Consider the following 13,896-nt stretch of genomic DNA (forward strand, 5'->3'; position numbering starts at 1 on the left):
TTACACTTAGGACATGACTCTGCCGTTGCGATGTAGCATTTGAGTTTTGTTTCTTGTATAATACATTCTGTACTTCAGTTTATACTGTATTTTCGTTAGTTATGCTCCAATCAGTTATTTTTAAGTCTTGGTTCCAATAGTTTATATTTTTTTCGAAGAGATTGTCAGTTGGATTTGCTCTCTGCAAGGTTTTGTATATCTTCCCTATCATATGAACATACTTTTCGCACTTAATTAACATTCCTTCAAGGTAGCTTTGATGTCCAAAAGATTTATAATCTACATTTCGTGATAAGTTGCATGTATTTGAAACTATCTACATTGGTCAGTCCAAAATTACTTTTTAATTTTGTCATCCAGATAAATGTATTTCCTGTTACCAAGTAATTTACAGTTTCTATGCCTTTAGTTTTCCTTGTGGAACAATTTATTGTTGAATTCTGAAATGCTATCCAAGGATTGTTCCATAAGGTTGTGTTTTTAGGGAGTGATATTGGTTCTTGAAGAATACGTAAAATTTTCTTCCATATTGTTATAGTGTTTTTAAGTATGAAGTTAATGTTTTTAGCTTTTATCCTCTGAAAATAAACACGTAAAAAGATTCTGGAGATGAGCATGCGCATCTTCAATATGCATTTTAACTATATGTAAAAGCCTTTGTTAGCGAGTTGATACAATTCCAAGTCTGGAAGGTTAAAACCACCCTCAGACTTAGGAAGATGCAAAACTTTCCTTTTTATTCTATGAGTTTTATTTCCCATATAAAGTCTTATGACCGAGTATACTTTTTTAAAGAATGTCTTCGGTGGGGTAATTGGTAATACCGAAAATGAATACAAATACTTTGTCAGTCATGCCATTCTACAGAGGTTTATTCTACCTGTAAGATTCATGGCAAGATTTTAATTGAATTAGATCTGCTTTCATATTGTTGAGTAATGGAATATTTATTTATGTTTGTTACTTCTTAAGCATCCTAAGTATTCAATATTTTTGTGGTCCACTTAAAGGCTTGCGTGGAGATCGTCAGTTATTATTTTTCCTATTGCCATTATTTTGTTTTTTTCCACCTTTATTTTATATCCTGAGATTTATTTATTATTATGAAAATATTTTCATAAAATGTATTTCAGCTGGAAAGGTGAAAGCTTCCAAAGTTTTGAATAGAAAAGTCCATTCAAGATGGTTGAAAGCCTTTTCAGCATGAACTGCCATTTATTGATAAATCTGCCTTGTTTGTTTGCGTATTGTATTAAACTGAAACATGTTATTGTATTTGTTTGTGTCTATTTTTAATAAACCCTGTTTGATACAGTGCATTCGGATAGTATTCAGACCACTTGACTTCTTACACATTTTGTTACGTTACAGCCTTATTCTAAAATTGGGTCTTCAGATCCTCAAAAGGTTCTGCATCTGCAACATCGAGAGCATCCTGACGGGTTGCATCACTGCCTGGTACGGCAATTGCTTGGCATCCGACCGCAAGGCACTACAGAGGGTAATGCGTACGGCCCAGTACATCACTGGGGCTAAGCTATCTGCCATCCAGGACCTCTACACCAGGCGATGTCAGAGGAAGGCCCTAAAAATTGTCAAAGACCCCAGCCACCCCAGTCATAGACTGTTCTCTCTACTACGGCATGGCAAGCGGTACCGGAGTGCCAAGTCTAGGACAAAAAGGCTTCTCAACAGTTTTTACCCCCAAACCATAAGACTCCTGAACAGGTAATCAAATGGCTACCCGGACTATCTGCATTCTGTGCCCCCCCCAAACCCCTCTTTTACGCTGCTGCTACTCTCTGTTTATCATATATGCATAGTCACTTTAACTATACATTCATGTACGTACTACCTCAATTGGCCCGACCAACCAGTGCTCCCGCACATTGGCTAACCAGGCTATCTGCAATGTGTCCCACCACCCGCCAACCCCTCTTTTACGCTACTGCTACTCTCTGTTTATCATATATGCATAGTCACTTTAACCATATCTACATGTACATACTACCTCAATCAGCCCAACTAACCGGTGCCTGTATATAGCCTTGCTACTGTATATAGCCTCGCTACTGTTATTTTTGACTGTCTTTTTTACAGTTGTTTTTATTTCTTTACTTACCTATTGTTCACCTGATACCTTTTTTTGCACTGTTGGTTAGAGCCTGTAAGTAAGCATTTCACTGTAAGGTCTACACCTGTTGTATTCGGCGCACGTGACAAACTTTGATTTGAAATAGATACAAAAAAATGTCCTACCTTAATCTACACACACTACCCCAAAATGACAAAGAAAACAGGTTTATGGAAAGTTTTGCAATTAAAAAAATAAATAAAAATACCTTATTTACATAATTGTGCTGAGGTGCATCGTGTTTCCATTTATCATCCTTGAGATCTTTCTACAACTTGATTGGAGTCCACATGTGGTAAATTCAATTGATTGGACATGATTTGGAAAGGCACACACCTGTCTATATAAGGTCCCACAGTTGACAGTGCATGTCAGAGCAAAGACCAAGCCAAGAGGTTGAAGGAATTGTCCATAGAGCTCTGAGACAGGATTGTGTCGAGAAACAGATCTGGGGAAGGGTACCAAAACATTTCTGTAGCATTGAAGGTCCCCAAGAACACAGTGGCTTAGATTCCTAAATGGAAGAAGTTTGGAACCACCTAGACTTTTCCTAGAGCTGGCCGCCTGGCCAAACTGAGCAATCAGGGGAGAAGGCCCTTGGTCAGGGAGGTGACCAAGAACCTGGTGGTTACTCTGACAGTGCTCCAGAGTTCCTCTGTGGAGATGAGAGAACCTTCCAGAAGGACAACCATCTCTGCAGCACAAAAAAGCACTGTGGCAAAGAAGGGGGCCGAGTGATAAATGGCAGATATGTGAGGGCAGAACTAAAACGGGCTCTGCCCTCACACTAAAATGGCCACCCCGACCAGAACTACAGATCACAAAATGGCCGACCGCCAAAACTACAATTCCCAGATACAAGGGGAACACTCAGATAAGGGGTCAAGACAAACCTGGAAGATATAGAGGAAGGGGCTGGGGGATCTGTGAACCAAAGAGAAAGTGTGTGTGTGTGAGTGAGTGACCTGGACTGTTTGGACTTACCTGTTGGCTTTTGGATCTGGACCTACCGAGAACCCGACTCGTGTACCGACCCCTGCTATCCTTGATCCATTCTTGCGGCCTGGGTGGACCAGGACGGAGAAACCAACAAACGGGTACTGTCCTTTTCGAAAGAACTCTCGTTCTGGTGTGATTTTGGTGACGGTCTCCCTCTTAATTTGTGACAAACTCCTAACCTTGAAGAGGTTTGTCACACGTGGTGGAGAATGCGAGTAAAGTGTGGTCTGAAGTGGATAAAAGGATTAACCGAGAGCTGGTTAGGTAGGGAGAAAAAAAAAGTTAAGTTAGCACTCCAAAGGGGAGTCAGATTTTTTTGTGGCTTTGTTTGGTTTGTACTGTTTGCTCAGGGAAAATGAGTATGGAGGGAGCCATACAGGCCCTGTTACAAGCAGCGGCAGCCCAACGATGCAACTAGAGCTCAACATATAGCTCATCAGGATGCAATGCGACTGCATCAGGACACGTTACAGGTCCAGCACCGGGGTAAGACTGTTCCAGCATTGGGAGGGGGAAGAGAGCAGTATGGGGCCGTGAGGAAAGAATCAAGACACTACGGAAAAAGCCGGAAACTGGGACCGGGGTTTGAGGGGGGTCTTCTCCCCCCCCCAAAATACCTATTGTCTGTTACAATTGTAATTGACCGGGACATATTGTAGCATACTGCCCTATTAAAGAAGAGCCAATGCAATGTAACCTCGGTGAAAAATAAGAAACTGATATATTGTATGCATGTCCTGTGGTAACCACTGTACTTGAAAGATCAAGAAACGAACATATGTGCATGTTGAAGGGAAAGAGGTTGCAGCCCTGCTTGATTCTGCCAGTATTTTAACTTTGGTCGTTGGATACAAGTCAGAATGTCAGTGTTACGTGCATTCATGGGAATGTCCGCCCGTACCCTACAGCCTTAGTGAGCATAGAAACCGAGGACGGGCTGCTGGATTATGAGGTCGGGTGGTCCCAAAGATGCGATATGATGTAATACTGGGTAGATACTTTGCGAAGTTAGGCCAAAAGAACGGCATATTTTAGAAGCCAACACCTTTGATCAAGCAGGAAGTAGCATGTAGCCCTCAACCAAAGCCAAGAAAAGAGAAGGTCTCCCAGGGGCCAACCTCAGAGGTGCTAGTAGGGGAGGATGAGGAAGAAGGGGCAGACCTTGTCAATAACGAGCAGCCCGGTACTAGTGGGGCCGGGGTCGATCTGGATCCAGAGGACGACTGTCTAGAACCAACAGACTTGGCAGGGTCCCTGACTAATTTCATGATGGCCCAAACCCAGGATCCAACCCTGCAGCAAGCCAGAGCAGATGTGCAGGTCGTAGATGGTACCCCCATAAATGATAGGATGATGCCTAATAGTTTCCCCCACTTCATCATGAAAAATGGTTTGGTGTACAGAGTCTCAAAAATAGGGGTTGATGTGGTGGAACAGTTGTTGGTCCCCACCCGGTACCGGAGGACAGTACTGGACCTAGCTCATGGGAATATTCTGGGTGGAAACCTTGGTATCAATAAAACCCAAGACCGGATTGTAAGGAGGTTTTACTGGCCAGGAATTCAGGCTGAGGTGGCTCGACATTGTGGAGAGTGCCCCGAGTGCCAGTTAACAGCTCCCGACTAGCTTTTAGAAGCCCGTTCGTGCCACTCCCCATAAACAAAATGCCATTTGAGGGGATATCGATGGATATAGTGGGCCCACTACCCAACTCCGTCTTTGAATGTCCTTGAGTGACCCGGACTTGAACCCGATCTAACATCTCTGGAGAGACCTGGAAATATCTGGCAAGCAAAGCTCCCCATCCAAACTGATAGAACTTGAGAGGATCTGCAGAAAAGAATGGGAGAAACTCCCCAAATACAGGTGTGCCAAGCTTGTAGCGTCATACCCGTGAAGACTCAAGGCTGTAATTGCTGCCAAAGGTGCTTCAACAAAGCACTGAGTAAAGGGTCTGAATACTCATGTAATATTTTTTTTATTACAAACATTTCTAAAAACCTGTTTTGCTTTGTCATTATGGGGTATTGTATGTGAATTGATGAGAAAAAATAACAATTTTAATCAATGTTAGAATAAGGTTGTAACAGAATGTGGAAAAAGTCAAGGGGTCTGAATACTTTCCGACTGCACTGTATGTATCAAGTTTGGTAGGACTTTTGCCATTATCTTACTTATAAGCTTTTATTTTATTGTCACAATTTATTACACTTCTATAATCAGTAGGGGACTCTACAGATTTTTGTGGTTTCAGTATAACTGAAGTAACTGTTTAAAACATGTAATTAGGAAGTTTCTAATTTTGATTAAACTTTTGCAGAGTATGAGATTATCATTCCCCTAATGTACGCCTTAAAGGCATCTCTAATTATATTGGGGGTCTGCTCTTCTCTGTCCTCTGTCAACCATTACAAATGTATTTATTATTTAGCCCATGTATTTAATAAATGTCTGGTCCAGAAGATGCACTCTGTTCATTCTCCAAATTCTGTAACTAAGTGTATTTTCTATTGGTGTAATTAAGCATGATACCAGAGAATGATCCGATATCACCATATCATGAATGTTTTAAACCAGTAAATTGTTGAGTGCATTTTTGGAAATAGAAATGTAGTTGATTCTTGAATAGCTTTTCTTCCTTGGAGAAAAAAGGAGTGGTGTTTTGTAGTTGGGAATAGTGGTCTCCAGGTGTCCTGTAACCTATTTGTAGAGATGACATTTTTCAGCGTCTTTAGAGGGTCTGTCAATCTTATCGATTTGTATGATTTAGGTCACCTGCTAAAATAATAGTCCCCTTCAGGATTTGATCTAATATAGATTGAATTTTGTCTAAAATTGTGGGATATACAACGTGTATCCCATGTGTATTTTTCACCATGTAAGGTACAATTCAACATCAGAAAACGACTTTCTTGGTCCATGTTCTGGGATTCAAAGGATCATCATTTTCAACTTATATTACTAAAACAGAAGTACTTTTTACATTATATTTCTACAGGATTCTACTTAATCAGGTAAGAACGAGCCCTAAAACATGCTATGATTTATTGATTCTGATAATATTAGTGAAAATCTGTTTGTATGCCTAGTACAGTACTACACAGAACACTGTTATGAAGTTGAAATTCACATCCAAAACTTTGGAGGGAAGGTCAGCTTTGCTCGTACATTTTTTCTCAATGTTGCATCCTTGGATGTAGTTCCACTGTCACATTTTGAAATGAAGTAGCACCATTAAAAAGTAACATGTCTCAGATCACTGTGAGGTGAATGTGGGTGGCTCCGTTTACAGTCTCAGTGATGTCACAGCCTCTGAGTATCAGATGGGTCTCGGGCGGGGAGTGGGAGGGGCTAAGCCTGGGCACATTTCCTGTAACTGCTTGTTTGACTAGTGTTTACTGCAGTCAAACTGGGCCTCCTGCTGGAAAACAAAGCGCCCTGCACCACTACCGCTTCCCTGTGTGGCCATTGGCCTGAGTCCCTAATAACCTTTAACGCCAAGCCACTGTCCCCTCTGGCTCTTTCCATGTGGGGCTGGAACACACTAATTGGTCTGATGGTGACCCTCCCAGTCCCACCTTTCACAATGATGAGAGACCTAATGGGAGTCCCCCTCCTACCTACCTACCTCCCTTCCTCCCTCAGCCCTACTTCTCACGCAGATGGGAGCCGAGATGATCTCTCTTGCTCAGTCATTAGCAGGAGGGCTGAGTGGATTATTATTGCCATGCCCTGTGGAATGTTTGTGGTTGTCCCAGCATGGAGCAGTGTGTGAGGGCCTATGCACTGCCATGCCCCCCTGCGTCTGTCCACACGCCTGGCCCCCTTTAATAAGGGGTGCATTTAGCCCCACTCTGGGTAAACACTTATCTACCCTGCCAAAGGCTGATGGGCCAATTTACCTTAATTACTGCATGGCTTAGGGCTCTCACAGACCCCCGCCCCCCTCTTGATGAGATGAAAGTGCCTCTGGGTTGTTAAATACACCCTCCCACTGTGTCCACAGGGAACACGCATACACAATATACAGTACGCAAATTCTATTTTTTTTTTGTTGATAATGTCCTTATTTCAACAACTTTTGATTTTATTGATTTTTATGCTCAAGGCCTTATGTTTTGAGATGTATTTTCCCCACTACCAATGTGTCTGCATTGTGGTGCTTGTGGAATATGTTGTACACTTACAGTAAAAGACAGCATGACGCAAAGGCTGCTTTTACACAGGCAGCCCAATTCTGATCTTTTTCCACTAATTGATCTTTTGACCAGTCAGATCAGCTCTTTTGCCCATAATTTGGCAAAATATCAGAATTGGGCTGCCTGTGTAAAAGTGATTCCATCATGCTTCATCATGTGGCCCATGGCATAGTATGTATGGACATGTGAATCTATTTTATGCATGATCTAAAAGTAGGCTCAGGTCAGGGCCTGTATCCACAAAGCGTCTGAGTAGAAAATTGGTCTTGCGTGCTGAGAATATTTTACTTCTACTCTTATGGGTACAAATAAAAGCTATGCATGGAGCCTCTTTTAGTCATCAGAGTCCCACCTAGTCGACAAATATTTAGGAGACCTCGAGCTGTTCTAACCAGTTAAGAGTTACCAGCAGATGTCTTGATAATAGAAAAGGGCAGCGAGTCAGTGGTTCCTGTGCCAAATTCTTGCGCAATTGCTTTTTAAAAGCTGTTAAAAGAATGTATTGATATTTTTATATGATCAGTCCATAAATAATCTAGACCAGCAACCGTATCTCTTGCACTTTTGACAATGATTTTACGTGGCCTATTTCACATGATATCTAAAATAAATACAACCACTAGGCTAATAAATAATCTCATTTTTCTTTCAATTATTTAATTAACCTACATGTTATCCCTTTGGAGTGCAATATCACATTGTTAAAAAAGGCCTACATTGGGAATGCTTATAAGAATTGGGCAATTAAGGCATTTGATTGTGTAAAATGAAAATTATTGAAAGGCCTAACGTTTTATGCAACATTATGGGCACGCGATTACCGTGCCAAAGCGATAGTCGTTAAACGGTAGTTTATTTTTTATTTATAAAAAAATATATATATTTCACCTTTATTTAGCCAGGTAGGCCAGTTGAGAACAAGTTCTCATTTGCAACTGCGACCTTGCCAAGATATAGCATAGCAATTCGACACGTACAACAACACAGAGTTACACATGGAATAAACAAAACATACAGTCAGTAATACAGTAGTGACGAGTGTGTTGATATAACGGTGATATTATCAAAATTCCGATTTTAACGACCCTCAGGATTGGTTAAATAAAAATCTACCTCCCAAGACATTCTAAACTCTCACCATTACAATAACAGGGGAGGTTAGCATTCCGGGGGGGGTTATATCTATGCCTCCAACTTTCTCACTCATCATCATTCACGATTTAATTTAGGATTATCCATAATCATGGTAGCATCCACATTAGTGTTTAGCAACATTAGATTCTTATTTACAATAAAAGTGACTCCAAAATGACACAATACATTATTTACCATTTTATTTCTATTGGGTGCAAAATAATCTGAATCTACCAAAACAAACAGCAAATGCATCCAACAGGTTTGTATAGTCACATTCACAGTTGTCTGAAGTGTGCTATTGAGTTCACAGCTGGTGATGCCTCATCATGATTGGTTATTCCCCATCATTTGCAACAATGTCAATGAGCTTCATGACCATCTTTTCATTGCGGTACCTCAAACTGTCTGTCGCGATTACCAGCTGAGAAACTTTTATGAATTAATTTTACTGCTGGCTCAGTTTGTCTGAGAAGTGGTTTAACATCATCCAAAAACCTACTCTGCTCTGGGAGCTTTGTTTTTGTCTTAAAACGGGTTTTAACAGGATTCCTAAGACCTTTTCTGAGACGCTTTGTCGATATGGTCTCTGTGGACCACATGTCATACTTCAGATTAAACTCCAGGCTAAGTGTTGTCATGTTCTGTATTTATCATAGTGTCTGTGAGCTGAACTGAGCTCTGAGAGAATGTGTGAGCCAGGAATATCACACTGTAGCTATACCATTGGGCAATTATGTCTCAGGAAGGGAGATTACTGGCACCCCCATAGTAACTGCTCTAAATAAAGCGGGCCAAAACTAACTGCAGTTAATCCAGGCCAGGGCAGAGACAACAGCTGGAGTCGTTCCACCTCAAAAGAGCACAGGGAAGAGGACAAAAAACAGTTTTTTGTTTAAATATAATTTGATCAGTGAGAAATTAAGCTAATTGACCGCACACAAATAAGTTATGTTTGACGAAGTAAGTAGTAGGGCTCCCGAGTGACGCAGTGGTCTAAGGCACTGCATCTCAGTGCAAGAGGCGTCACTACAGTCCCTGGTTCGAATCCAGGCTGTATCACATCCGGCCGTGATTGGGAGTCCCATAGGGCGGCGCACAATTGGCCCAGCGTTGTCTGGGTTTGGCCCGGGGTAGGACGTCATTGTAAATAAGAATTTGTTCTTAACTGACTTGCCTAGTTAAATAAAAAATAAATATGAAACTGCGGCTTGGAGTATTGTTTAACATAGAAGGCCTCCTGAGTGGCGGAGTGACCGCGACCGGGAGACCCATGGGGCGGCGCACAATTGGCCCAGCGTCGTCCGGGTTAGGGGAGGGTTTGGCAGGGATGTTCTTGTCCCATCGTGCTCTAGCGACTCCTGTGGCAGGCCGGGCGCAATGCATGCTGACACGGTCGCCAGGTGTTCGGTGTTTCTTCCGACAGGTTGGTGCGGCTGGCTTCTGGGTTAAGCGGGCGTTGTGTCAAAAAGTAGTTGCGGCTTGGCTGGGTTGTATTTCGGAGGACGCACGGCTCTCGACCTTCGCCTCTCCTGATTCCATACGGGAGTTGCAGTGATGAGACAAGACTGTAACTACCAATTGGATACCACGAAATTGGGGTGAAAAAGGGGTAAAAAGTAAAGAATAAAAGAAAAGATAACTGATACTGTCTGTTTGGATGGGATTTGGGTGGTCCATGAGTGACTTTTGACCATTTATTTGGATTCCTCACATCTTAATCATTGGTTTGATCCAAATCAGATGTTGGGTACTATATTTATATGAATCCTATTAATTAAAATGGGCAATTTGGGTGCAATAAATTCTTAATTTCTCAAAAATGAAATTATATTAAAAAATAATGTTTCAGGATTGTTTATCTTATCTGTTTCTAACTACAGAAACAATTTCAGAACAATCTGAGATGGTAGGTGTCAGCTTGCTGAAATGACATTGAACAACTTGTTAGCATGTGATGCTGGGGTTCCCTCACACATCCTGTGAGAAAAATGACACTGTTAAAGGCACAGTCTTTCATCTTCATGTGTATCTGTGTGAGTCCATGATAGGGGCCTAGTGGGTGTGTCTGTCTGTGTGGGAAGTAGTGTTATTGGAAGAATTTTCTAATGAAAACAATTAGTGGATCAGTAGGGATTAGGGTCTAGGTTAGTTTAAAGGAGACAGGAAGACCAGCCCCAGGACAGTCTGGTTCTGGTCCCAGGCAACTAGCCCTGGCCCTCCCTCTTTCCCCAACCTAATCCCTAACACTGTTTCCCTTTACCATAGCCACTGACTAACTCTCTCACTTACCCCGATTCAAACACTTCTCCCCTCACTTCATTTGCTCCATCTGTTCCTTTGCCCCTCTCTCTCCAGCTCTGTCATATTCGGGGTGGCAGTCTGACCCACAGGAAGTGACCTAAAGTCCGGCCTCTGATTGGCTGTCAGAAGAGTTTGGGGGGGGAGTGAGCGGGCGAAATACCTGGATTAGCGTCAGGGATCATTATAGTTAGCATTCCTTCCCTTTCCATTCTGGCCGCCCTGACGGGGCTTCTGCAGTGGGAACATCTGCATAGTGTCTGCAACTCAGCACAGCAGGCTTAGCTGGGGGGATCCCCAGAGTCTGCTGCCCCACCTCTGTCAGCTTGCTAGAGACAAGGACTAATATTCTAAACCTGTGTCTGTCTGTCTGTCTGACCTGTGGTTGGAACAGCATATTTGACTGTATTTGCTCTTGTGTGTGAATAATGTGTTTGCACTCCAGTAACTCACTCTCTTTAATGAGCGTCTCTGTTGATATTCCTCCCCAGCCATGTCGTCATACATGTTCATCTTGAAAACCGAGCTTCCTGCAGCCATCGCCAGCTTCCTAAGCCGGTACGCATAAGCTTCCAGCATTATCAATTCAAAGAAGTAGACCTTTATTCAAAAAAACATAAAAGCCTAGTAATCAAGCCATTCTTTCCCTATGGTGCATTAATCACATGACCTGACTGACAGGTAAAATGCCATTAGAGCAGATTTGGATCAAATAACAGACATAAGATCAAGAGAATTCTAACCACAAGGCTACAAAACCTGGAATCAACCACCCATACCTAGCCAGGCATCAGAGATTCCGCTAAGATCACATGAAGAATGTGGAGGAAATATGTCACCAAACCAAAATACACGGATACACTGTCAAGCAGGGCTTGGAGAAAAGCCTCAGTGTGGTGTTGTATAACGTGGAGCAGCAGTGGAGGAAATGTACCTCTGACTGAGAGAGAACCATTCATCAGACCCCATCAGCATCCAGTGTCCTGTCCTTCATTTGGGCCTAGCTACCTGCGTAAATGTACCCCTTCCCCCTCCCTACCCCCTGAAAACAGCCCACAGAGAAGTCCAAGGCCAAACTTTTTACTTCTATCACTTTATTATCAGACATACTTGAGCTGAGTAGAGAGCTGTGGCTGGTCTCTCGGCCCAATCCTTCAACATCTGACTCTTCCCCTTACAGCTGCTTTGTATTAGAGGCTCTCCCTCGCCCCAAATCTCTCGCACATGTTCCCCGGAATCAGAGCGATACAACGGGATATCAGTTCTGCCATTCTAATTATGGTCCACGCTGAGGGAAACAAAACAGTGCTGTTAATGAGTGGCTTTGGGATGTTAACACACTCTTATTGAAGCACATTAAACACTAAATAATACATTTGATTTATATTAAAACGCCTTTTCCCTTTGCAGCCTCATTTATCTTGATATCCCAGACTAAAAGGCAGTCAGTTGTGGTCTATTTTGGAGCCTTCGGATTATGTCTGTAGTGATTTATGTACTGCCTACAATAAGTCAATGGGTCCTTGTTAAAGCCTACTGACAGAGCCAGGTTTCTACAGTGCTACCATTTTACAGTAGTCTCCTAAATATGTTGCTGTGCTGCCTGGATTTTTTATTTGAGAGCCCCAATGCCCCTACAAGAAAACAAACACCCCGATAATAATTGTTGTAATGGTTACTTTGCTGTACCTCTGCCTCTGGGTGGCATAGAGAATACACTGAGCATATATTTGTGACTGCCATGCTTGCACCAATACTACAGGGAAAATGGCTTGTTTCTAGCCCAAACTGATCGAATGTCATGACCCATATTACCGGCGGAAACGCATTTTACATTCATAAACCATGTTGCGGGCCGTTCTAAAACTACTCACGAGCCGCTAACCTTGTTCAGTCATGTTACAGCATTAGCTAGCTAGCTAATTACCTGGTAACCACAGATGAACATTATCATATTCTTTGTGGTAACTCTACAAGTAGTGTGCAAACATTTGGTGGCACAGAAAGATAGGAAAATTGAGAGCTTCTTCAGGAGATGAACTTCAAAAGTAGCTAGGATTCATATAAGCTCAATGAAGGCTACATCTTGATCTATTTTTTTCTGGTGCTCCTTAACCCTGTATTTGTAATTGCTGGCAATTTTTATCATTAAAGGACCCCCACCAGAGGCAGTTGCTGACACTATTTCGACGTAATTTCCTGCCCTGGAGAGAAAATGCACATTAAGGTTCCACCTCCGAAGAATGACGAAAGCTAACGTTACTTATTTATTCACGAATTTGGTATGGGAATTTCCACATGGAGTTGATAAACATCAACAAATAGGGCACTGACAGCTGTCAGTGTAGCTAGCTAGCATGCTAACCTTATCTAGCTAGCTAATGTTATCTGTTATTGGTGTTTTGTTTTATTATTTTTTCACTGCACCATATTCAGAAGATTAGCCAGCTGGCTCTATGGCTGGAGCTGGATTTGTCATACGCATTGATTTAGGGAAAACTTTGCCAAAGATGGAAACCACATGCCTATCTTTTACTTCTATTGTTATCTCAAAAGTTTTGGCATCTTCCATAAATTGCAGCCGCAAATCCACCATAGATATAATTCGAAAGAATAAGATGAAGCACCGGTAATAGGGATAACATATTGAAATATAGCTGATATGCGTTTTCATACATTATAATGGACACGGTGCAACCTCTGCCTACTCAAGGACATTCAGAGACTTGTCCCGAAGTCACTCCTGAGTTGTCTTGGCTGTGTGCTTAGTGTCGTTTTCCTGTTGGAAGGTGAACCTTTGCCCCATTCTGAGGTCCTGAGCGCTCTGGAGCAGGTTTTCACCAAGGTTCTATGTGTACTTTGCTCCCAATCCAACCTGACAGAGTTTGAGAGGATCTGCAGAGAAGAATGGGAGAAACTCCCCAAATACAGGTGTGCCAAGCTTGTAGTGTCATACCCAAGAAGAATACATTCTGTAATCGCTGCCAAAGTGCTTCAACAAAGTACTGAGTAAAGGGTCTGAATACTTATGGAAATTAAATATTTCAGTTAATTTTTTATAAATTAGCAAACATTTCTAAAACTGTTTTTCCTTTGTCATTATGGGGTATTGTGCGTCGATTGAGGGGG

At 42.1% G+C, this 13,896-nt stretch overlaps 1 long non-coding RNA gene across 1 annotated transcript in view; it reads left to right on the plus strand.

The window, feature by feature from the left end:
• The window catches only part of LOC106598898 (uncharacterized), a 34,773-nt gene that overhangs the window by 5,888 nt on the left and 14,989 nt on the right, over positions 1-13,896 (plus strand). The gene's annotated exons all lie outside the window — the stretch shown is intronic.

Source organism: Salmo salar, chromosome 01 (genome assembly GCF_965601325.2).
Source record: "Salmo salar chromosome 01, fSalSal1, whole genome shotgun sequence".
Lineage (NCBI taxonomy): Eukaryota > Metazoa > Chordata > Actinopteri > Salmoniformes > Salmonidae > Salmo > Salmo salar.